This window comes from Mirounga angustirostris, unplaced genomic scaffold (genome assembly GCF_029215605.1).
Source record: "Mirounga angustirostris isolate CCGP_5_RB_7025 unplaced genomic scaffold, mMirAng1.0.hap1 SCAF_8, whole genome shotgun sequence".
NCBI lineage: Eukaryota > Metazoa > Chordata > Mammalia > Carnivora > Phocidae > Mirounga > Mirounga angustirostris.
This window is the reverse complement of record NW_026991716.1, coordinates 35,364,960-35,385,411: the sequence shown is the minus strand read 5'-3', so window position 1 is coordinate 35,385,411 and position 20,452 is coordinate 35,364,960. Positions and strand designations below refer to the sequence as shown.

The window sequence follows — 20,452 nt, the reverse complement described above, 5'->3', positions numbered from 1 at the left end:
AGAGTAGCAATTATGTTAGAAACTAGGCCCTAAACTTCAAATGGACTTCAAAACCTTAGGAAGATTTATCTGTGACCTCTATATTACATTTGGCTCCCATGTTAATAGTGAAAATCATGAGACTCTTGACTCAAGATCATGAGTAAATTTTGGAATATGTATGTCCCCGCTCCTCCCAGTGAGATCTGAGGACGATTATGCACAAACCAGCACATCAGTGAGAATATTTTATCAAGTTTGACTGGGATTAGAAGGAAGAGAAAAAGTTGCAAGGCACTGAGTTACTATCCCTCAAAGCTGGAAAGAAAGAACAGGCCCCTAGCCTGGCTGAATGAGAGAGTCGAGTTCTTCTGGTTCCCAAGTCCCTTCCTAGATATTAGACAGCTGGGGAGGCATTCATTTATTCATTCATTTATTCATTCGTTAAACTTATCAGGCGTGGCCACCGTGTACCAGGCAGTGCTCTGGATGGGATGACCACAAAGATGAAAAGGCCATCCATCGACCCCGCATTCCAGGAGCTCAGTCTAGAAGGAATGTGGAGGAAGACACAATGTTGTTATGAGCAGAGGTGTGAACAAAATAAACCACTCGGGAAGACAGCTCAAGGAAGGCTGAATCCAGAAGATGAAGTTGAAGGTGACTCTTGCAAGATACGTAGGAGTTTGCCGGATGGGACAATTCCGGTTAGATGAATAGCGTGTGCAAAAAACACGGAGGTCTAGGCGAAAGGTGAGGCAATGTTGGCAGATAAGGTTAGCACGAAGGTAGAGGCGGGACTTTTCAGGGTCAGAGTTTGGACTTGATTTTGTGGCTAGTGGGAAGCCACTGAATATTTAGAGTAGGCAAATGATTTGGTTATATTTGCATCATATAAGGTGTACTCAGAGTGCTCTCTAAAACAGGATTTGCGTGCTAAAGAAGAATGCTTGCATTAATCCAAAAGGTCAATCAACCAGAGTAGCTGATTGTAGGGCTTTTATATGTGATTCTTTTTTTTTTTTTTGTCTTTTAAAGATTTTATTTATTTATTTGAGAGAGAGAGGGAGAGAGAGAGCACGCACACAGAGAGAGAAGGAGAAGCAGGCTCCCCGCTGAGCAGGCAGCACGATGCGGGACTTGATCCCAGGACCCTGAGATCATTACCTGAGCCCAGGACTCTGGGATCATGACCTGAGCCAAAGGCAGATGCTTAACTGACTGAGCCACCCAGGCGCCCCTGTAGGTGATTCTTATAAAGCTATAGTTTCACAAAACTGAGAGGGCCTTGTAGTAAAGGAAGATTTTATGACACCAAAAGTTCACTACAGGGGCCAGGAAACGGTGCAAGTTTGCCTGAGAGCAATTGCTGGTCAGGGCCTCTCCATACTCCATCCTTGGAGTCACTTGAAGTGATTTGATCAGCATGTGATTATGTTGACCTCAGTGTTCAATACTGGGGATCCCACACTCTAGTAGTAAAACAAACATTTGTGCATTTGCCAGTCGGTGGTGTATGACTGTTAGGGGAGGGAGGTCATTGAGAGGATGTGACCACCTATGAGCTGCACCCAGGCAATCAGAGACTCCACTTCCTTCCCTGTTTTTGGAACCTGCAGCCCTCTGCCTTCCTGCCTCCCAGAAGCTGCTCAAGAACATGTTGAGACCCTCTGGATGGTGTTCGTGCCTTAACCCAGTGAAGGCCTCTAGATAAACCTTTATATTTGGTGGGTGGGTGTGACGATCTACTCCTCTTGTGGAGGCCCGAGACAAGCTTCATGTATAAACCCCCTTGCTTATTAAACCTGCCACCTACCATCCTGGAGTGGCCTACCTCTTTCTTGGGTTTCTCTCTGCCCTCTAAGGAAGGGGGCCAGTTTCAGATTTCACTAGGGAAACTTCCAAGAAGGTTACAAACCAATAACTGGCGAGCCTGCCAGGAGACCAAAGAAACTGGCCTTGGGAAAGGCATCCAAGGGAAAAATCCTGCGTTGACCACCAACCTCTACGTGGGGAGGGGTGGCCTGTATGTCAGAGGCTTGTGAACCACCATGTGCATACAGGGGCACCCCAGAAACGCTGGCCCATTTAATGTGCTTCTTTGAGAAACTGTGCCTAATGCGCTGTGGGAAAGAGAATGCCTGGCAAAGTGATGAGAGGGAAGGAGGGGTGTTGTGGGGATTGAGTGTGAAATGGACAAAACACCCTGCCATCCTAGTACAAAGGAATGCAAAAGCACAGCAATCGCAACCCCAGCCAGTGGGGCAGCCCCAGTTCAGGAAACGTTCATGATGAGAGAGTATACTCCCATTGAGCTTATTGATACAGCTGCCAAGTTCCAGCAAAAGGCCAAGAAAAGTACCCAAGCATGGTTAGTGCAGCTATGGGATACAGGGGGCCATGGCATTCCTCTGCCTGGTCAGGTGGCAGAAAATATGAGCAACATCTCCATACACCCTGCCCTCCAGCAGTGCCGGCATGGTGCTCGGTGGGGAGGGCTGGTTTGAGGTACGTATTCCCTTACAGATTGGACTGTTCTAGCCTGCAGGGACGCTTGCCCAAGGAAGGTGACCTCCCTGGGAAGATGGGACCCTGGAAATCTGTAGAGGAGGTACAACAAATTCTTAGGGAGTTGGGAATGACATAGGCCATCTACACCCCCGTCTTTGCAGGGCCTGATCGGGCCACTTTCACTGCAGGAAAGAAAGCCAGGATACTCTAGCCTGTCCCCAGCATCTGGTGCGGGACGCTGATCCACAACGAACCCAGTTGTGGGGCAAGATATTATGGTGTTGGGAAATCCATTGCTGATCTGGGGGAAACTGACAGATCCTGGGATCTGGTATGGGCTGTGGGATAGACCCGAGACAGAGAGGGAGCTCAGAAAGTCAAAAGGCTATCCCAGTCAGCTATAAAGGATAGAGTAAAATTAGCCCAGATGCAAATGTGGTTTAGCCTCATTGCTGCAGGGACCAAACCTGAACAGATAGACCAATAACCTGTGGAAACTATGGGGAAGTCTTGAAACTTGAACAACAATTTGGACCCACCCCATCTTCCCCTACCAGCAGAGGCCTCAGGGGTACAGTCTTATTCGGGGTGGGTGCCTCCTACGCCCAGGGTATTGTTGGATGCCGTCCAAGAGTGCTTCCGGGTGAGGACCACTGCAGGTGATCAGAGGACTCATGTTGAGTTCACGACTCACCTGTCCCCCAGGAATAAACAAAAGTGGCGGCTCTGGTGGATATTGGAGTTGAAGGTGCTCTACGACGTGGTAAACCTCAGAAGTTTCCTGGACCCTCAGTGTCATCGATGATTATGGAGGGCAAACAATTATGATCAGGATGGTCCTACTGACCCTGCAAATTGGGTGTTCTACCCCCAAGAATGTGAGGTGTTTTTTTTTCTCTCCAATACCAGAAAACATGGTGGAAATATCCTACAAGGTCAAACTGCAGAACTCTATTGGTGACTTCTGCTCCAGCTTACAGTAATCAAAGCAGTGCTGAGGGAAAATGCCAACTGGGAACCCCTAAGCCTGCCATTCACCCTGAAAAGAGGTAGCTGTCAAACAGTATCAATTGCCTGAGGGTGCAGAAGGAGATAGGAGAAACTATCCAAGAACTGCCCTGAGTGGGTGTTGTATGCTGTGCCCACAGTACTCTCAACAGCCTGCTCTGGTGGGTAAAAAAGCCAGGTGGCTTGTGGCAGATGATGGTGGACCTGCCAAAAATCACACGAGGTAGTGCCTCCCTATTCAATATGCAGCTGTGCCCCACATTGCCACCATCTTAGATATCTTGGTCATGGTCTTAGGCATTTACTATGCTGTGCTGGATGTAGCAAATGTTTTTCTCAATAGACCGCTGGCCACTGGGTCACAGGATCAAATTGGCCTCCACGTGGGAGGGGCAGCAATGGACCTTTCAAGTGCTTCCCTGAGGTGACCTTCACAGCCCCACCATATGGCATGGCATGGTAGTCCAAGACCTGTCCCTGTCCTCCTTCCCCACATCAGTAAAATGGGCCCATTACACTGAAAATAGAATGTTAACATGTGAAGATTTGTTTCTGCGGCAGGACACTCTGCAGGCTTTGCTGGAACATTTGGGGGAGAAGATGAGCAGTGAACCCACAGAAAATTAAAGGCCCAGGCACTGCTCTAAGGTTTTGAGAGTCGTTGGGTGGGGTAAGCAGCATCTTGCCCCAGTAGTTGTGATTGATAAGGGCAAGCTCATTCAACCCTCGAGAATGTGAAAGAGGTATAAGACTTTGTGGAGATTTGGGGGTTTGGAGGACTTTTATTCCCCACCCAGCATGGTGCCTCTGTCCCTTATACTTCCTGACAAGGAAGGGGCATATGTGGGACTGGGGGTCAGAGCAGCAAGCCACTTTTGAGAAGATAAAAATACTAGTGAAGCAGACAAAAGCTCTGGGCATCTCCTAACCAGTGCTACCACTTGAGTTAGATATGTCTGTGACTCCAGGAGGTCTGGGTACAGAGCTCCTCCAGCTAGAGCTTCTCATGCAGCAGAGGCGGAACTCAGAGTGGTCTGGCTGGTCATTACTCATGAGCCCTGACCTTTAACCCTTTGCATTGACACTTGGGTTTTTCTTCTCTCTCTCTCTCTCTTTTTTAAAGATTTTATTTATTTATTTTAGAGAGAGAAAGAGAGCATGTGAGTAAGGGGACAAACAGGGAGGAGCAGAGTGGGGAGCAGAAGGGGAGGGAGAGGGAGATAACCTCCAGAAAACTCTGTGCTGAGCACAGAGCCCAATGCGGGGCTCGATCCCATGACCCTGAGATAATGATGACCTGAGTGAAAACCAAGAGTTGGAGGCTTAATCAGCTGGGCCACCCAGGTGCTTCAACACTTGGGCTGTTCTAAAGGGACTAACTCTATTGCTTGGACAATGGGAAGCCGAGGGGTGAATGATAATGAGTAGGCCATTGTGGGGTCAAGATGTATGGGGGGCACCATTTTGGTTCATCTGCCAGAGCCTGAGGCCATCCTCACTATCTTCCACATCCTGGCTCATAAGGCACTGACAACCCCTGTCAATCAAGAAACTGATGTTCTAGCTCAGATATAAGCCCTAGCAACTGGCCCTTCAGTAGATATAGCAGACTGGGTGCATAGGAAGAGCATCCACCATTGCATTGAGATGGGATGGCATATTGCCAAAGATGCCAACCAGATCGCTCTTGAAATACAGTGGCTTGGTTAATGGAGTAACAGCATGTCCTGTGTGTTCTAAACAATGCCCAAGGTAACTTCTAAAGGAGTCTGGGACCATCCACCAGAGTTCCCAACCAGCAAGGGATTGGAAAATTCATTATATTGGCCCCTCACTCTGAGTGAAAATTCTAAATATGCCTTCATTTGTGTAGACACCACATCTGGCCTAACCCAAGCAGGCTACCACCATTAGGGGACTAGAGAAGCTAAGTAGTATGTATGGATACCCTCATTGACTAAGACAGTGATCAGGGGTCACATTCCAAAGGTCATGATGTGCAGGACTGGGCAAAAGCACACGACATTGCATGGCAGCTCCATCTCCCCTAGAACCCACAAGCAGCATGTTGGGGAGGTGGGTAAAAGGACACCTGGAATATTAAAGCAGCAGATTAAATTAGTAATAAGTAAAACTACTTTGGCCCGTGAGCTACAGTACACTCCGGCTTTAATACACTTGAATGACCCATCAGTAGGGCCTGTTGCCCTCTATGCCAGACTGGGGACCCCTGCCAAGGTCCTCAATCCCATAAAGGTATGGAAGTTGCAGGAAACAGCCACTGCCCCAGCTCTCACTGTGGATCAACATGCTATGCTGCTGAGAACACCAAGCCCCACCACGCCTGGAAAAGGAGTTACATACTGGAAATTGCAATGGGATGTCCTGCTGGGATAGGTGTTACTTTGCACCCATGGATGAGGGGGATCTACCCAATCTTCACTGGGATCCCACTGTCCTGCTGCAAGCCAGGCCTGTTCAAATGCACTATGCCTGAAATGGAACATGCATCACTGAAAGAGGGGAGAAAGTGGGTGTCCTGGTCCGGCATATCCCACCCCCAGTCCATCTGCTCATGCCTGACGGGGCTGCCTCCCTCAACCAACATGGATGGTACGCACAACCAGGTCAAGTTCCTAAATCTGCCACTTTCCCTCTCCTCAAGGCCAGGTGGATATGTAGTTTTCCACTGGTACAATCGTTTGGCCACAGTCTTTGTCTCTCCATTGGCCTGGAGGACATTCTAGCACACACAGAAGCCCTTACTAAATCCATTCAGCAAGACTTGAATGATAGCCAACAGAGCCTGTCCTTACCAAACACTGAAACGTCTCTACTGAGAAAAATTGTCTTCCAAAACAGGATGGGGCCTTGGACATTATTACTGCCTCACAAGGAGGCACCTCTGCCATTATCCAAATAGAAAGTCTTGCGTTCATTCCTGATGAGTCTGCTAATGTATCATCTTTATTAAAGCACATGAGGACACCAGTGAATGGCTCGGGTAATCCAAATCCCAGCCCAGGGGACTTAATAAATCAGTAGTTTGAGCCATGGAGCTCTTGGTGGAGAAAGTTGTGACTAATTTTGGGATCATTGTCTTAATCTGTATTTTCTCTTGCATGTGTCCATACTGTTGCTGTGGCATCTGCCTGCCGTGTAGCCGATGGCTGCCCAAAGAACCTCCTCTATGCTAGTGAAACCCCTTGCTGACGTCTCAGGCCTGTTGCAGACGAGGGGGGTCCAGGAGATTATAAGAGCTGGTCAGAGAGTGTTGGGGGAGGTTATCAAGAGGACATGGCCACCAGCTGACCCGTGAGCTTCACCCAGGCAATTGAAGAATCCTCCCTACCTCTCCTGTCCTTGAAATGTGTGTTCCACTTGCCTTTCCTGTTCCCAGAGTCTGCCCTATGGACATAGCCGTAGTCTACCCTACGGACAATGGTGATGTGTTGTTGAGGCCATCTGGATGGTATACGGGCCTGGACTCAGTTAAGTCCTCTATGTAAACTTTTAACATTTGGCGGGTGGGTACAGAGATCTATTCGGCTTGTGGCCACCCAAGATAAGCCTCTTATAAGTAAGTACCCTTACTTATAAAACCTGCCACATAACAATCTGGAGTGGTCTGCCTCTTCCTATAGTCTCTCCCTGCCTTCCGCATATAGGGGTTGGTTTCAGATACACCTGGGAAGCTCCCCAGAAAGTTGTAAACCAACAATGACCAAACAATAATATACAATTCTTTCTTGTAAGTCCCTCCATGAATGTCATTTTCATCATTCAACACTAAGTGTGCCTCCACATGGCATATTAGACACTGTGATTCCAAGTAGAGTAGTTGGAATTCAATTGACCCTATTTTGTGATATTTTAAAATTCATCCCTGATCTATGAATCTACAAGGTCATAATGCACAAGACATGAATCTTGGTCTTAACTGTCCATCTGCACAAATTGAATAATTGATTTTTTCTCTAACATTTTAAATTCCAACTAAATTGTAAATTTAACCTCTCTCCATACGGCATTGACATAGGTGCCAGACGATGAATGAGCGGGATTGTCTCTCATGTAACATGCAACATGCAACATGTAACATGTAACATGCCGGCTTTGAAGACTTAGCCATTGTCAGAAAGCTCTGAAAACCTCGAGTGCAATTAGGGAGAAAGCATCTCCTATCTTCTCCCTGCTGGGGGATATGCATGATGTTGTCTAGTCTACGTGAGCAGTACACCTCCTGATTTAGGTAACACTCTTAGTATGCTGGTAGATGGAATCTAGAACAGAGATCACCTTGAGCTGTCAAGAAAGGAAAAGGTTAAATAAATATATTTGAGGCCTGAGAGTGGAGGGTAGGGAACTGTTCCATGGGCCATTCTCACCCAGAGAACATGGAAAAGATACATAGTTTCTCAAGTCTTGATAGTTTTGCTTTGGCTTCCTGAAAAGAAAAACATGTGGAATTCAAACTACAGTAAATCCACTGAATTTTTCATTATTGAATTTAAGAAAATGAATGACCATCTTTCTTGTAGACTAATATCAAGGCTAATGGAATCAAAATCTGTGTTTTCTGAAGCCTGTATAATTTAAAAGACTATTGATACATTTTTCTTTATAAAAACTTGAAAAGCAGTACTTTTGTCTTGGCACCAATTTAGTTTTAATAATTCTTAAACAAAATTTCAATCATCAGTGCTGGAAAAGTGATTCATGCATTCCTATGTTTGACTCTGAAGTGAGAAACAAAAAGTTGGGGAGTTGGGGAGTCTTCACCAATAATAACCTTCTGTGTATGAGATTTAACCACCCATATGGAAATGGGTGATTTGACTATTCAAACATCTGAGTTGCATGTGGTCCAAATGAGATGTTTTGAAAAAAATTTTTTTCCCTTCAAACTCATACAGCACAATGAAATCTTAAAACACTTGTCAAGTCTGTTCTTTAAAAAATTCACTATTAGGCTGGGGTTATACTTTGGAAATTCAGGTCTAAAGTAACACTTGTTATGTCTTAATTCCTATAATAGTAGTAACCCAAATTTCAGCAAACTAATTACTGTTGTTTGACTTGTGTAGTCAGTTGGCTTAAAGAAAGCTGTAGAGTTCAAGTATCACTTCAAACAAGGCCTAAGAAAAGCCGAAAGAAATAACTAATCAGGAAGGTTTCTTGTCTCAATTTGATCAGGAGGAGGTTGGCATTCTGTAATAATAGTCCTGTCGGCCATTTTTTTCCTTTAATAAATGAACCAGTCCTTATGTAATGGGCCTTAGGTTGGACAGTATTTCCTGTCTTATTAGTTACCAAGCCTCCCAGTAGCATCTCCAAAGATGAGGAGAAATGATGTTCCTGCCACAAGTGTATGACAGGCAGTTTTTCCCCCAAATGAGAAGCAAATGGAGTTCATTAGTAAGTTAAATAAAGGTCAGAAATCATTAATCAAAGATGGGGTTGATCCACCCAGTTGAATAAAAAGGCACCAGGCACCTCTCCTGATGCTTTGCTAGATGCTGTAAGGTGGGGGAATCTTAAGCTTGGCTGAAAATTAAAAATACCTGGGAAGCCTTTAAAACTCCGGATTCCCAGGCCACAACCCAGATCAATAAAATCAGAGGTGAGACCCCAGAATCAGCATTGTTTCAAGGCAGGGCTTCTCCAACTTTCATGTTCATAGGTATCAGCTGGGGAAAAAGCTCGTATTAAAACACACGTTATGATTCAGTAGGTAGGTCAAGGGTGGGGGCCTGAAATTCCTCATTTATATCAAGCTCCCAGGTGATAACAACGCTATTGGCTGGTGGACCACATACTGGGTAGCAAGCCTAAGGCCTAGCTTCTTTACACATTAGAATGACCAAGGGAGCTTTTAAGAAAACTAATTGTACAGACTCTACAGGCCTCATCACCAGAGGTTCTGATATAATTGGTCTGGAGCCCCAGGCATTACTATATATTAGAAGTTTCCCAGGTGATTCAATTGTAGAGGCAGGGCTGAGAACCACTGCTCTGTAAAAAGATCTGCACAGCGGGCTACTGACAGTTCACTGACACACATTTGTTTTAAGAACAAATTTGACAAGTAGGAACAGAAATGCCTCACAGTACAAGCAAAATATTAGGAAGGCTGTCAGTAGTATGAGCAGACTCCTTCCACAGCCCCCTGAGGCACACTTGTTCTCTGTGCTGTTGTTAATCCAGGACATGGTTGGCTCCAACAGAACCTGAGTACAAGTGAGAAACCTGGGGCTAATTCTGGCATCTGCTCAATCCACCACATCTCATGTGCCAAAATGTTAATTCCCTGAACTGTGCTATCTTCTCTATGTGCTACTTTAGGCTTCCTTTCCCTTGCCCCAACCAACCTCTCCATTGTTCCCTCCGGAGTGGTTTGATGGTTAACCAACTCTCCCATTTTTCCACCTCTTCACAGAACAATCTCTCCATCTTCTTCCTCTTAAGAGGAGCCTTGCTCAACTCTAAAGACACAGTCCTTCCCAATTGTCCCTTCATTCTTTCTGAGAATCTCTGGTGCTCTGATAAGCACATCCCCTGGCCACATGCCCCCAATACTATCTGCCCCCATTCATTGAGCATCCTCCATCACCTGGGCTTCTTCAGCCTTCATTTAGGATCTTGACCTGAATTCCCTGACCTCATCATTTCTGAAGACCTCTTGAACTTCACCTTTTCTTCACTTCTTTCCTATGTAGTCTAGATCCATTCTTTTCATCATTTTCCCAGCAAAACGCCAACCCGAGATGAATCCAAATGTCCCCCTTCCTACACCTATTCCAGGCTGCCAAACAATAGTCAGACCATTACACAGTTGCCACTAGACTTGATGGGATTCTCAAAACCATTCAGCAATCTTTCCTTGTCCCCCTCAGTAGCCTACTTTCTCAAACATCTGCCATTCTCCTTAAATCTCTCCTCCGACACCTTCTTGCTCCTGAGATCACTTTGCCTCCTTCTTCAAGGAGAAAATAGAAAGTGTCAGATGGGGACCCCCTTAACTTCTTGCCATCAAACTGACAAACTCACTTGCACCTACACATTTTCCTCCCTTATTACTCTTACTACAATGGGTATGGTGTCCCTCCACCTGTTTGGAGTACATCCCTCCACTTGGGAGCCAGCCCCTCTTTGCCTCTTTTACCCCTCTCTGTTATCTTTGCACTCTCACTCGATCTCTCTCTCTCTCTCCTGGCTTCTTCCCACGAGTATTTGAATAGATTCAAGCCTCTCCTATCATTACAAGAAGAAAAAAAAGAATCCTTTCTTCTTACAACCACTCCTCCAACTTGCTTCTCCTCTTCAAAGCCAAATTTCTTGAGACAATTATCCTTCTTGTCTATACTCTCTGTCTCTCCATTTCCTGTTTCACTCACTCACCTTGAAGTCTGACTCCTCCACTTTCCCATCCACTCCACTGACACACTTCCTTTGACAACAGTCCCCTTATTGATAAAGCCATCTGGGGGTGCCTGGGTGCCTCAGTCGTTAAGTGTCTGCCTTCGGCGCAGGTCATGATCCCAGGGTCCTGGGATCGAGCCCCACATCGGGCTCCCTGCTCCGCGGGAAGCCTGCTTCTCCCTCTCCCACTCCCCCTGCTTGTGTTCCCTCTCTTGCTGTGTATCTCTCTGTCAAATAAATAAATAAAATCTTTAACAAAAAAAAAAAAAGCCATCTGACCACTTTTGGTCCCATCTTACTTGACCTCTGGTAGCATCTGTCACTACTTTCTACTTTCCCCTCTTGCCTGCCACCACAGTAGGCTTTCCAAGTTTCCCTCTTCCAAGCTGTTTGGATGTGAGAGGACCATTCACAAGAGTTGGGTGATCTGGTGCATGGTGATACACAAGCAAACGTAGCAGAATCTTGATAAGGATGGTTTAGGAGGAAGATGACCAGATAGTAGTACTGGTGAGGTTCCAGGAGGATGGAATATTCTATACTGGCAGTTGGAAGTGAAGAGCCAGAATCTTGAAACAGGACTTTGGATGAGTCAGTCATAAGTAGACATAAGTAGTTTCATCTGTGAGAATAGCTGATGTCATCCATGTTGGTACCAGGCCAAGGGCAGAACTTGCTTGAGAAGAGCCTACAATGTAGACCGAGAAGCAGTCCTAGGAGAGGTAGGAGGAGAACCAAGGAAGGTAATGGATGAAAGCCAAGGTGTGAAAGAGTTTCCAGAATTGGCATTCTAGCATAGTTAAGGGGAATGAAGTTGGCAAGGAGGTCACTAGATTTGGTAGCCTTGCAGAAAGCAATGATGAGTCTGGCCAGATTACAAGGGATTTGACAGTTGGTAAGGAAGATAACCATGTGCAGAAACTAGAATTATAAAGGATGTAGTTGTGACTAAAGCCAGGTGCACCTAAGCCCCTCCCACATGAAGGCAAGGAAGACGGGTTGTTACTCAATCTGAAGGCATTTCTAGGATGTCCATAGTCCTCCTATCATTCTCTTTGAGGACAGAGCAGGTAAGTGCTATCACTCAGATAGAGGTTTAGAACCCTGAGGTTCACCTGGCTTCCCTCAGATGTTCCACAAACAGTAGCTATGGGGCATGCTTAGGATTGTTATGGGATTAGAAGAAATCGTCCAGTCCCTTTCAATCCCAAAGTTCTATTAACTCTTGGTATATTTTCCATCCAACAAACATAAGGCTTTTATAAGACAAGCATTGAGGGAGTGCTGCTAGTTGATGACGTTGCCCTGAAAACAAGTACATAAGCAAGAGATTGTAGATGATTTTTACTATAACAAAAGATAACAGGACAAAAGGATCCATCCCCTTGCTTCAGCAAAATCCTTTCTGAAAATCTTGATTTGCACTAGTATATAAGTTGTCACTGATATCTGCTATGACAAACTGACATGGTTGTTGAGACACTGAAGAGAAAACAGAAAACTAATGCAAATTGGCATCCAATTGGCATTAAGCTCCAGATTGAGTTACGCATTTGGAGAATAATGATACTGCATGGTTCAATCTCCTATAGAGGTGTGAGGCCTGGAGAGCATTAGCATTATGTGCTAATAGCCCCTGCATTAGCAGCATGTGAATCATACCTAACGTCAAATGGTAAAGCATGGCTATCAAGAGGTTTTGCAAGGTGGTCAAGACCCACTTGAAGTCAGGCTCATAATTCATAGTCTACACTTATGACACAGACACAGACACACACACACAAATTAGAATCAATCATGTGTGCATGATGCTCTGAAAAGTTACACCTGTGGGAACCAGAGACCAAACAAATCCTTCAAGAATCCTGAGAAGCACAATCTTAAACAATATGTGAACATGTGTATCAATGACAGCTGGGAAAGCCCAGTGGAGCACAAAGGCTCTCTTGGGCCTGAGTAATCCATTGGGAGGCAAATCCACGCACTGCCAAAAGCTGAGCCATCAAACAAATGTTATAGGATCATGGATAGAGACAGCTTGACCATTTTAATAATCAGACCTAATTGCCACATGATTGAGCTCACCAACTGCTACAAGAAATGCCTGTGAAGCCACTCCGTGGCGGCTGACTCAGCCTCTTCAAGTATGACTGACAAAATATCAGGCCACCATAAGGCAAAGGAGCAATGCTATAAACAGCATCAACTCAGGCACAGACAGGTGGGGGCACACAAGTCCTGTCACCTGTCATTGTGGCAGCATGGGTCTTGAAGTCACTTAGGCCTGAGGAGCAATCACCAGAGGCATGATGGGAAACACACATCAGACAGTACTAGATGCCATATTACATTATAAGAACACAAAATAAATGGTCATATGTGTAAATGTTTTTTCATATGTTTTATAGCCTAGGTGATTTTGACTATACATATTTGTGATGAAACTATGGCTTCATTGCAAAGTGCATTCATTGTGTTTTACTTAAACATTTTTTTTAATTGAAAAAACCCATTTGCTTAAATACCTTGAGCCAAAGAAAGAAATTTCATCAAAGGAGACTGGATTAGAAGATATAAAACCCAGGAGATATAGTCATGCTGAAAAATCAATTATTGATGTCAAATAGTGACCAGAGAGGCTTCCAATTGGAAAGCACTTTATCTGCTTGCACACTGCTTGTGAACATGCATGAAGTTGCTGTAATCTTTATGTTTTCCAGATTTGGTCAGGTAATATGGAACAGAAAGTAATTTATTTCTTATGTCAAGAGAAGGAAAAGGAAGCAGACAAGTGATTAGTATGCAGAGAAAGCTGATCTCCACTTTTCTATGCTATAAATAGAAAGCAATCATAGGTAAGGGTGTATGTCTAGGTGGTTGTGTGTAAAGGTAACATGCTTAAATAAGTCCAGGGCTTTCGAAGATATGGAGAGCCATGAGAGAAAGAATCAAAGTTTAAGCTGAAAACAGAAGTGAAGAAAAGAGAAAGGATTAGTATTATTAACAAATATAGAAAACAGATGTATGTCTGTATTTGTATTTCTTTTTTTAAATTTTATTTTATTATGTTAGTCACCACACAATACATCATTGTTTGTTTGTTTGTTTTAAGATTTTATTTATCTGACAGAGAGACACAGCGAGAGAGGGAACACAAGCAGGGGGAGTGGGAGAGGGAGAAGCAGGCTTCCCACCGAGCAGGGAGCCTGATGCAGGGCTCTATCCCAGGACCCTGGGATCATGACCTGAGCCAAAGGCAGATACTTAATGACTGAGCCACCCAGGTGCCCCACATCATGCTTTTTGATGTAGTGATCCACGATTCATTGTTTTCATATAACACCCAGTGCTCCATGCAGTAAGTGCCCTCCCTAATAGCCATCACCGGGCTAACCCATCCCCCACTCCCCTACCCTCTAAAACCCTCAGTTTGTTTCTCAGAGTCCATAGTCTCTCATGGTTCATCTCTCCCTCTGATTCCCGCCCCCCTCATTTTTCCCTTCCCTCTCCTAATGTCCTCCAGGCTATTCCTTATGTTCCACAAATAAGTGAAACCATATGAAAAGCTTCTGCACAGCAAAGGAAACAGTCAACAAAACAAAGAGGCAACCCACAGAATGGGAGAAGATATTTGCAAATGACAGTACAAATAAAGGGCTGGTATCCATGATCTATAAAGTACTTCTCAAACTCAACACCCAAAAAACAAATAATCAAGTCAAAAAATGGGCAGAAGACATGAACAGACACTTCTCCAAAGAAGACATACAAATGGCTAACAGACATATGAAAAAATGCTCATCATCATTAGCCATCAGGGAAATTCAAATCAAAACCACATTGAGATACCACCTTACACCAGTTAGAATGGCAAAAATTGACAAGGCGAGAAACAAATGTTGTATTTGTATTTCTTTAAATACAAGTTCTGGCTTGTAACATTTCTTAACAAATAGTAACAATTAAATATTAGTTCATATTAATACCTTGCTATTTTAAGTCATAATTCTAATGGGGATAAAAAACAATCATTGAAAGAGATTGTGTGTTGTGATACACGACTTAACTTGGTCTGCATCTATGGAAAGCCAGGGATCAACCAACCCATCTCTCTTGGTTTCTGAATATCAAAAATGTAGTTAATGACCTCACATCTTTTTAAAAATCACTGATCTTTACCCCTCTCCTGAACTCCAAGTTGGCCAACACACCTCTCCACGTGAATATCCTACCAGTACTAGCTGACAATTCCAGTGTTCCTTGCTTTCCTCCCAACCTGTCCTTCTTCCAGTGCTATCTGGAACAGGCCTTCAATCTCAGCCATTGCCATTCTCTGTTCTCTCAAAGATCCCCCATTTAATCACCCCATCAAATCTGTCCCTTCCTCTTTACATGGTTAAGTCACGTTGCTCTGGACCTCCATATTCCAGTCTACTCTCTACCTTCTCCTGGGATTATCTTCTGATCTCTGTGGACTTCCAATTGCCTTTATGATGTGGCCTAACCTCCCCCCAGAAGACTCCGCACTCCAGCCTGCCATCCATCTCTTCTCCCTCTTCCTGAGCTCTGGGCACACTGCTGTTCTTCTTTCCTCATGCCTTGTCTTTGCTCAGGTCTCTGGCTGGAATGCCCTTTTTCTTGAGTCCCTGCAAATCCTACTCCATGCTTCCTGTATAAAGCTCTTCTGGAGCCCTCCCTTGGCAGAATTCATTTCCCTGTCCTCTGTACTACTGTGGCACTTGGTTCTCACTTGGGTGGAGCACTTATCGCATTATGTTAAAGTTGCTGATGGGTCTGTCTTACCAATCAGATTATAAGCTCCTTTAGGGGATGTATTGGGTCTCAAATCTCTCTCTATTGAAAGCACCTAGCAGAGGGGCTGGCAAATGGAAGATGGTTAGACAACCCTAATTAAGTTAAGTGTTATTTCTTCAGGCCCTCAAGCCAAGAATTACCTGGTGAAAACTCACTCAAATCGAGGGCTGGTAAAGGAGGAAAGAGAGGCTCATAAGTAGATTCACAAAATCCAAGAACGATAATAAAAATGTTTCCTCCCCAAATTCAATGGAAATTCTGGGAGAATAATAGATAAGTGAAATCTTGGAGCTGTCCTTTACAATTCTAAAGCCTATTGAAATAATAGCATACTATGTATAGTTTTGTAAGCTCATAAAAACAACCACGGTTAGTGTTTAAGTTTAGAAAATGTTAATATATTTGAAAATGCATGAGTGAATGAATGTATGTACACAGAGAACAATTACATATACCATTTTGAAGTACTATTTATATAAAGAAAACTGCACAAATCATTAAGTGTACAGCTTGATGAATTTTCACCAAGAGAATAGCCATGTAACCAACATCCAGATCAAGAAATGGAACATTTTTGACCTCCAGGAATCCTCTTCTGCCCTTTTGCAATCACTGCCCTCTCTCTCTCAAGGGCAACCACTAGTCTGACTTTTAACACTATGTGTCTGTTTTGCCAATTTTGATTCATTGTGTAAATGGAATCATACAGTATACATACATTACCCCTAGACTACAATGTATACAGTATAACCACACTGTAATGTGTTCTGTTTATTATTCACTTAATATTTCATGAGATTCAACCATATTGTGAGTAGCAATAATGCTTCCTAAACTTGTATATGTGAATACTTCTTAGATTACTAGTGGAGCTATAAGGTGCCGAACTGTAAGGAACCCAACATTACTTTATTTTGGCCAGGAATTATCTCAAGTAGCTATGAAACCACAAGAAAAAATCTGGAAAGACCCCAAATACATTGAGGTTAAATTACATGCAACCTAACAATGAATCAGCCAACCATGAAATCAAAGAAGAAATTTAACAAAATACATGGAAACCCATAAAAGTGAAAACACAGTGGTCCCAAACCTTTGGGATACAGCAAAAGAGGTTCTAAGAGGGACGTATTAGCAATACATGCTTACCTCAAGAAGCAAGAAAAATCTCAAATAAACAACCTAACCTTATACCTAAAGGACCTAGGACAATAGCAACAAATAAAGCCTAAAACCAGCAGAAGGAAGGAAATAATAAAGATTAGAGCAGAAATAAATGATATAGAAACTAAAGAAACAATAGAACAGATCAATGAAACCAGGAGCTGGTTCCTTGAAAAAATTAATAAAATTGATAAACCTCTAGCCAGACTTATCAAAAAGAAAAGAGAGGGGACCCAAATAAACAAAGTCACAAATGAAAGAGGAGAAATAACAACCAACACTACAGAAATACAAACAATTAGAAGAGAATATTATGAAAAATTACATGCCTACAAATTGGACAAGCTAGAAGAAATGGATAAATTCCTAGAAACATATAAACTACCAAACTGAAACAGGAAGAAATAGAAAATTTGAATAGACAGATATCCAGCAAAGATATTGAATCAGTAACCAAAAACTCCCAACAAACAAAAGTCCAGGACCAGATGGCTTCATAGGTGAATTCTACCAAACATTTAAAGAAGAGTTAATGCTTATTCTTCTCAAACTATTCCAAAAAAATAGAAAAGGAAAACTTCCCAATTCATTTTGAGGCCAGCATTACCCGGATACCAAAACCAGATAAAGACACTACAATAAAGGAGAACTACAGGCCAATATCTCTGATGAACACAGATGCAAAAATCCCCAATAAAATACTAACAAACCTAATCCAACAATACCTTAAAAGAATCATTCACCACAATCAAGTGGGATTTATTCCTGGGTTACACGGGTGGTTCAATATTCACAAATCAATCAGTGTGATACATCACATTAATAGAAGAAAGGATGAGAATCATATGATCATTTCAATAGATGCAGAAAAAGCATTTGAGAAAGTACAATATTCATTCATGATAAAAACCCTCAACAAAGTATGTTTAGAGGGAACATACCTCAACATAATAAAGGCCATCTATGAAAAAGCCACAGCTCATATCATCCTAAATGGGGGAAAACTGAGAGCTTTTCCTCTACAGTCAGAAGTAAGACAAGGATGTCCAGTCTCACCACTTTTTTTTCAACATAATACTAGATGTCCTAGCCATAGCAATCAGACAACAAAAAGAAATAAAAGTCATCCAAATCAGCAAGGAAGAAGTCAAATTTCACCATTCGCAGATGACATGATACTCTACGTAGAAAACCCTAAAGACTCCACCAAAAAACTGCTGGAACTGATACAGGAAAGTTGCAAGATACAAAATCAATGTACAGAACTTTGTTACATTTCTATACACCAATAATAATTCAGCAGAAAGATAAAATAAGGAATCAATCCCATTTACAATTGCACCTAAAATAATAAGATACCTAGGAATAAACATAACCAAAGAGGTGAAAGACCTGTACTCTGAAAACTATAAAACACTGATGAAAGAAATTGAAGATGACACAAAAAATTGGAAAGACAGTCCATGATCATGGATCATAAGAACAAATATTGTTAAAATATCTATGCTACCCAAAGAAATCTACACGTTTAATGCAATCCTTATCAAAATACCAACAGCATTTTTCATAGAGCTAGAACAAACAATCCTAAAATTTATATGGAACCACAAGAGACCTCAAATAGCCAAAGCAATCTTGGCAAAGCAAAGCAAAGCTGGAGACATCACAATTCCAGACTTCAAGTTATATTACAAAGCTGTAGTGATCAAGACACTAGAGTACTGGCACAGAAATAGACACATAGATCAATAGAACAGAATAGAAAGCCCAGAAATGAATCCACAATTATATGGTCAATTAATCTTCAACAAAGCAGGAAAGAATATTCAATGGTAAAAAGACAGTCTCTTCAACAAGTGGTGTTGGGAAAACTGGACAGCAGCATGCAAACGAATGAAACTGGACCACTTTCTTACACCATACACAAAAATAAATTAAAAAATGGATTAAAGGCCCAAATATGAAACCTGAAACCATAAAAATCCCAGAAGAGAACATGACCAATAACCTCTTTGACATGGGTCATAACAACTTCTTTCTAGATATGTCTCCTGAGGAAACAGGAACAAAAGCAAAAATAAACTATTAGGACCACATCAAAATAAAAAGTTTCTGCAGTCAGCAAAACTAAAAGGCAATCTAAAGAATGGGAGAAGATATTTGCAAATGACATATCCTATAAAGGGTTAGTGTCCAAAATATATGAAGAACTTATGAAACTCAACACCCCAAAAATGAATAATCCAATTAAAAAATAGGCACAAGACATAAATAAACATTTTTCCAAAGAACATATACAGGTAGTCAACAGATTCATGAACAGATGCTCAACATCACTTATCATCAAGGGAAATGCAAATCAAAACTACAATGAGCTATCCCCTCACATCTTTCAGAATGGCTAAAATCAACAACATAGGAAACAACAGGTGTTGGCGAGGATGTAGAGAAAGGGGAACCCTCTTGCACTGTTGGTGGGAATGCAAACTGGTGTAGCCACTCTGGATAACAGTATGGAAGTTCCTCAAAAAGTTAAAAATAGGGGCGCCTGGGTGGCTCAGTCGTTAAGCGGTTGTCTTCAGCTCAGGTCATGATCCTGGGGTCCTGGGATCGAGCCCTGCATGGGGCTCCCTGCTTGGCAGGAAGCCTGCTTCTCCCTCTCCCACTCCCCCTGCTTGTGTTCCCTCTCTGGCTGTGTCTCTCTCTGTCAAATAAATAAATAAAATCTTTAAAAAAAAAAGTTAAAAATAGAACTACTCTGATACAGCAATGGCCCTACTATGTATTTACCCAAAGAATACAAAAATACTACTAACTCAAAGGGATACATGAACCCTGATATTTATAGCAGCATTATCTACAATAACCAAATTATGGAAACAGCCCAAGTATCCATTGATTGATGAATGGATAAAGAAGAGATGTTATACACACACACATGCACACACACACATGCACGCACGCACGCACACACACACACAGGAATATTACTCAGCCATAAAAAGGAATTAAATCTTACCATTTGCAACAAAGTGGATGGAGCCAGAGTATTATGCTAAGCAAAATAAGTCAGAGAAAGATAAATATCATCGATTTCATGCATATGTGGAATTTAAGAAAGAAAACAAATGAGGAAAGGGAATAATACACACACACAGAGAAAGGCAAACCAAGAAACAGACTCTTCACTATAGAGAACAAACTGATGGTTACCAGAGGGGGGGGGATGGGTGATATAAGTGATGGCGATTCAGGAGGGCACTTGTTGTAATGAGCATCGGGTGATGCATGGAAGCAATGAATCACTATATTGTACACCAGAAACTAATACTACACTGTATGTTAACTAACTGGAATTTAAATAAAAACTAAAAGAAAGAATTACTTGAAATAAAACTATCCATATTGTAGTTAGCAAAAAGTTGTCATGTTTCGGGCACCTGGGTGGCTCAGTCATTAAACGTCTGCCTTTGGCTCAGGTCATGGTCGCAGGGTCCTGGGATCGAGCCCCACATCGGGCTCCCTGCTCCACGGGAAGCCTGCTTCTCCTTCT

General features: G+C 42.8%; 1 protein-coding gene across 1 annotated transcript in view; it reads right to left on the bottom strand.

Annotated features, from left to right (window-relative positions):
- The window catches only part of DNAH8 (dynein axonemal heavy chain 8), a 396,454-nt gene that overhangs the window by 4,216 nt on the left and 371,786 nt on the right, over positions 1-20,452 (bottom strand). The window lies entirely within an intron of this gene.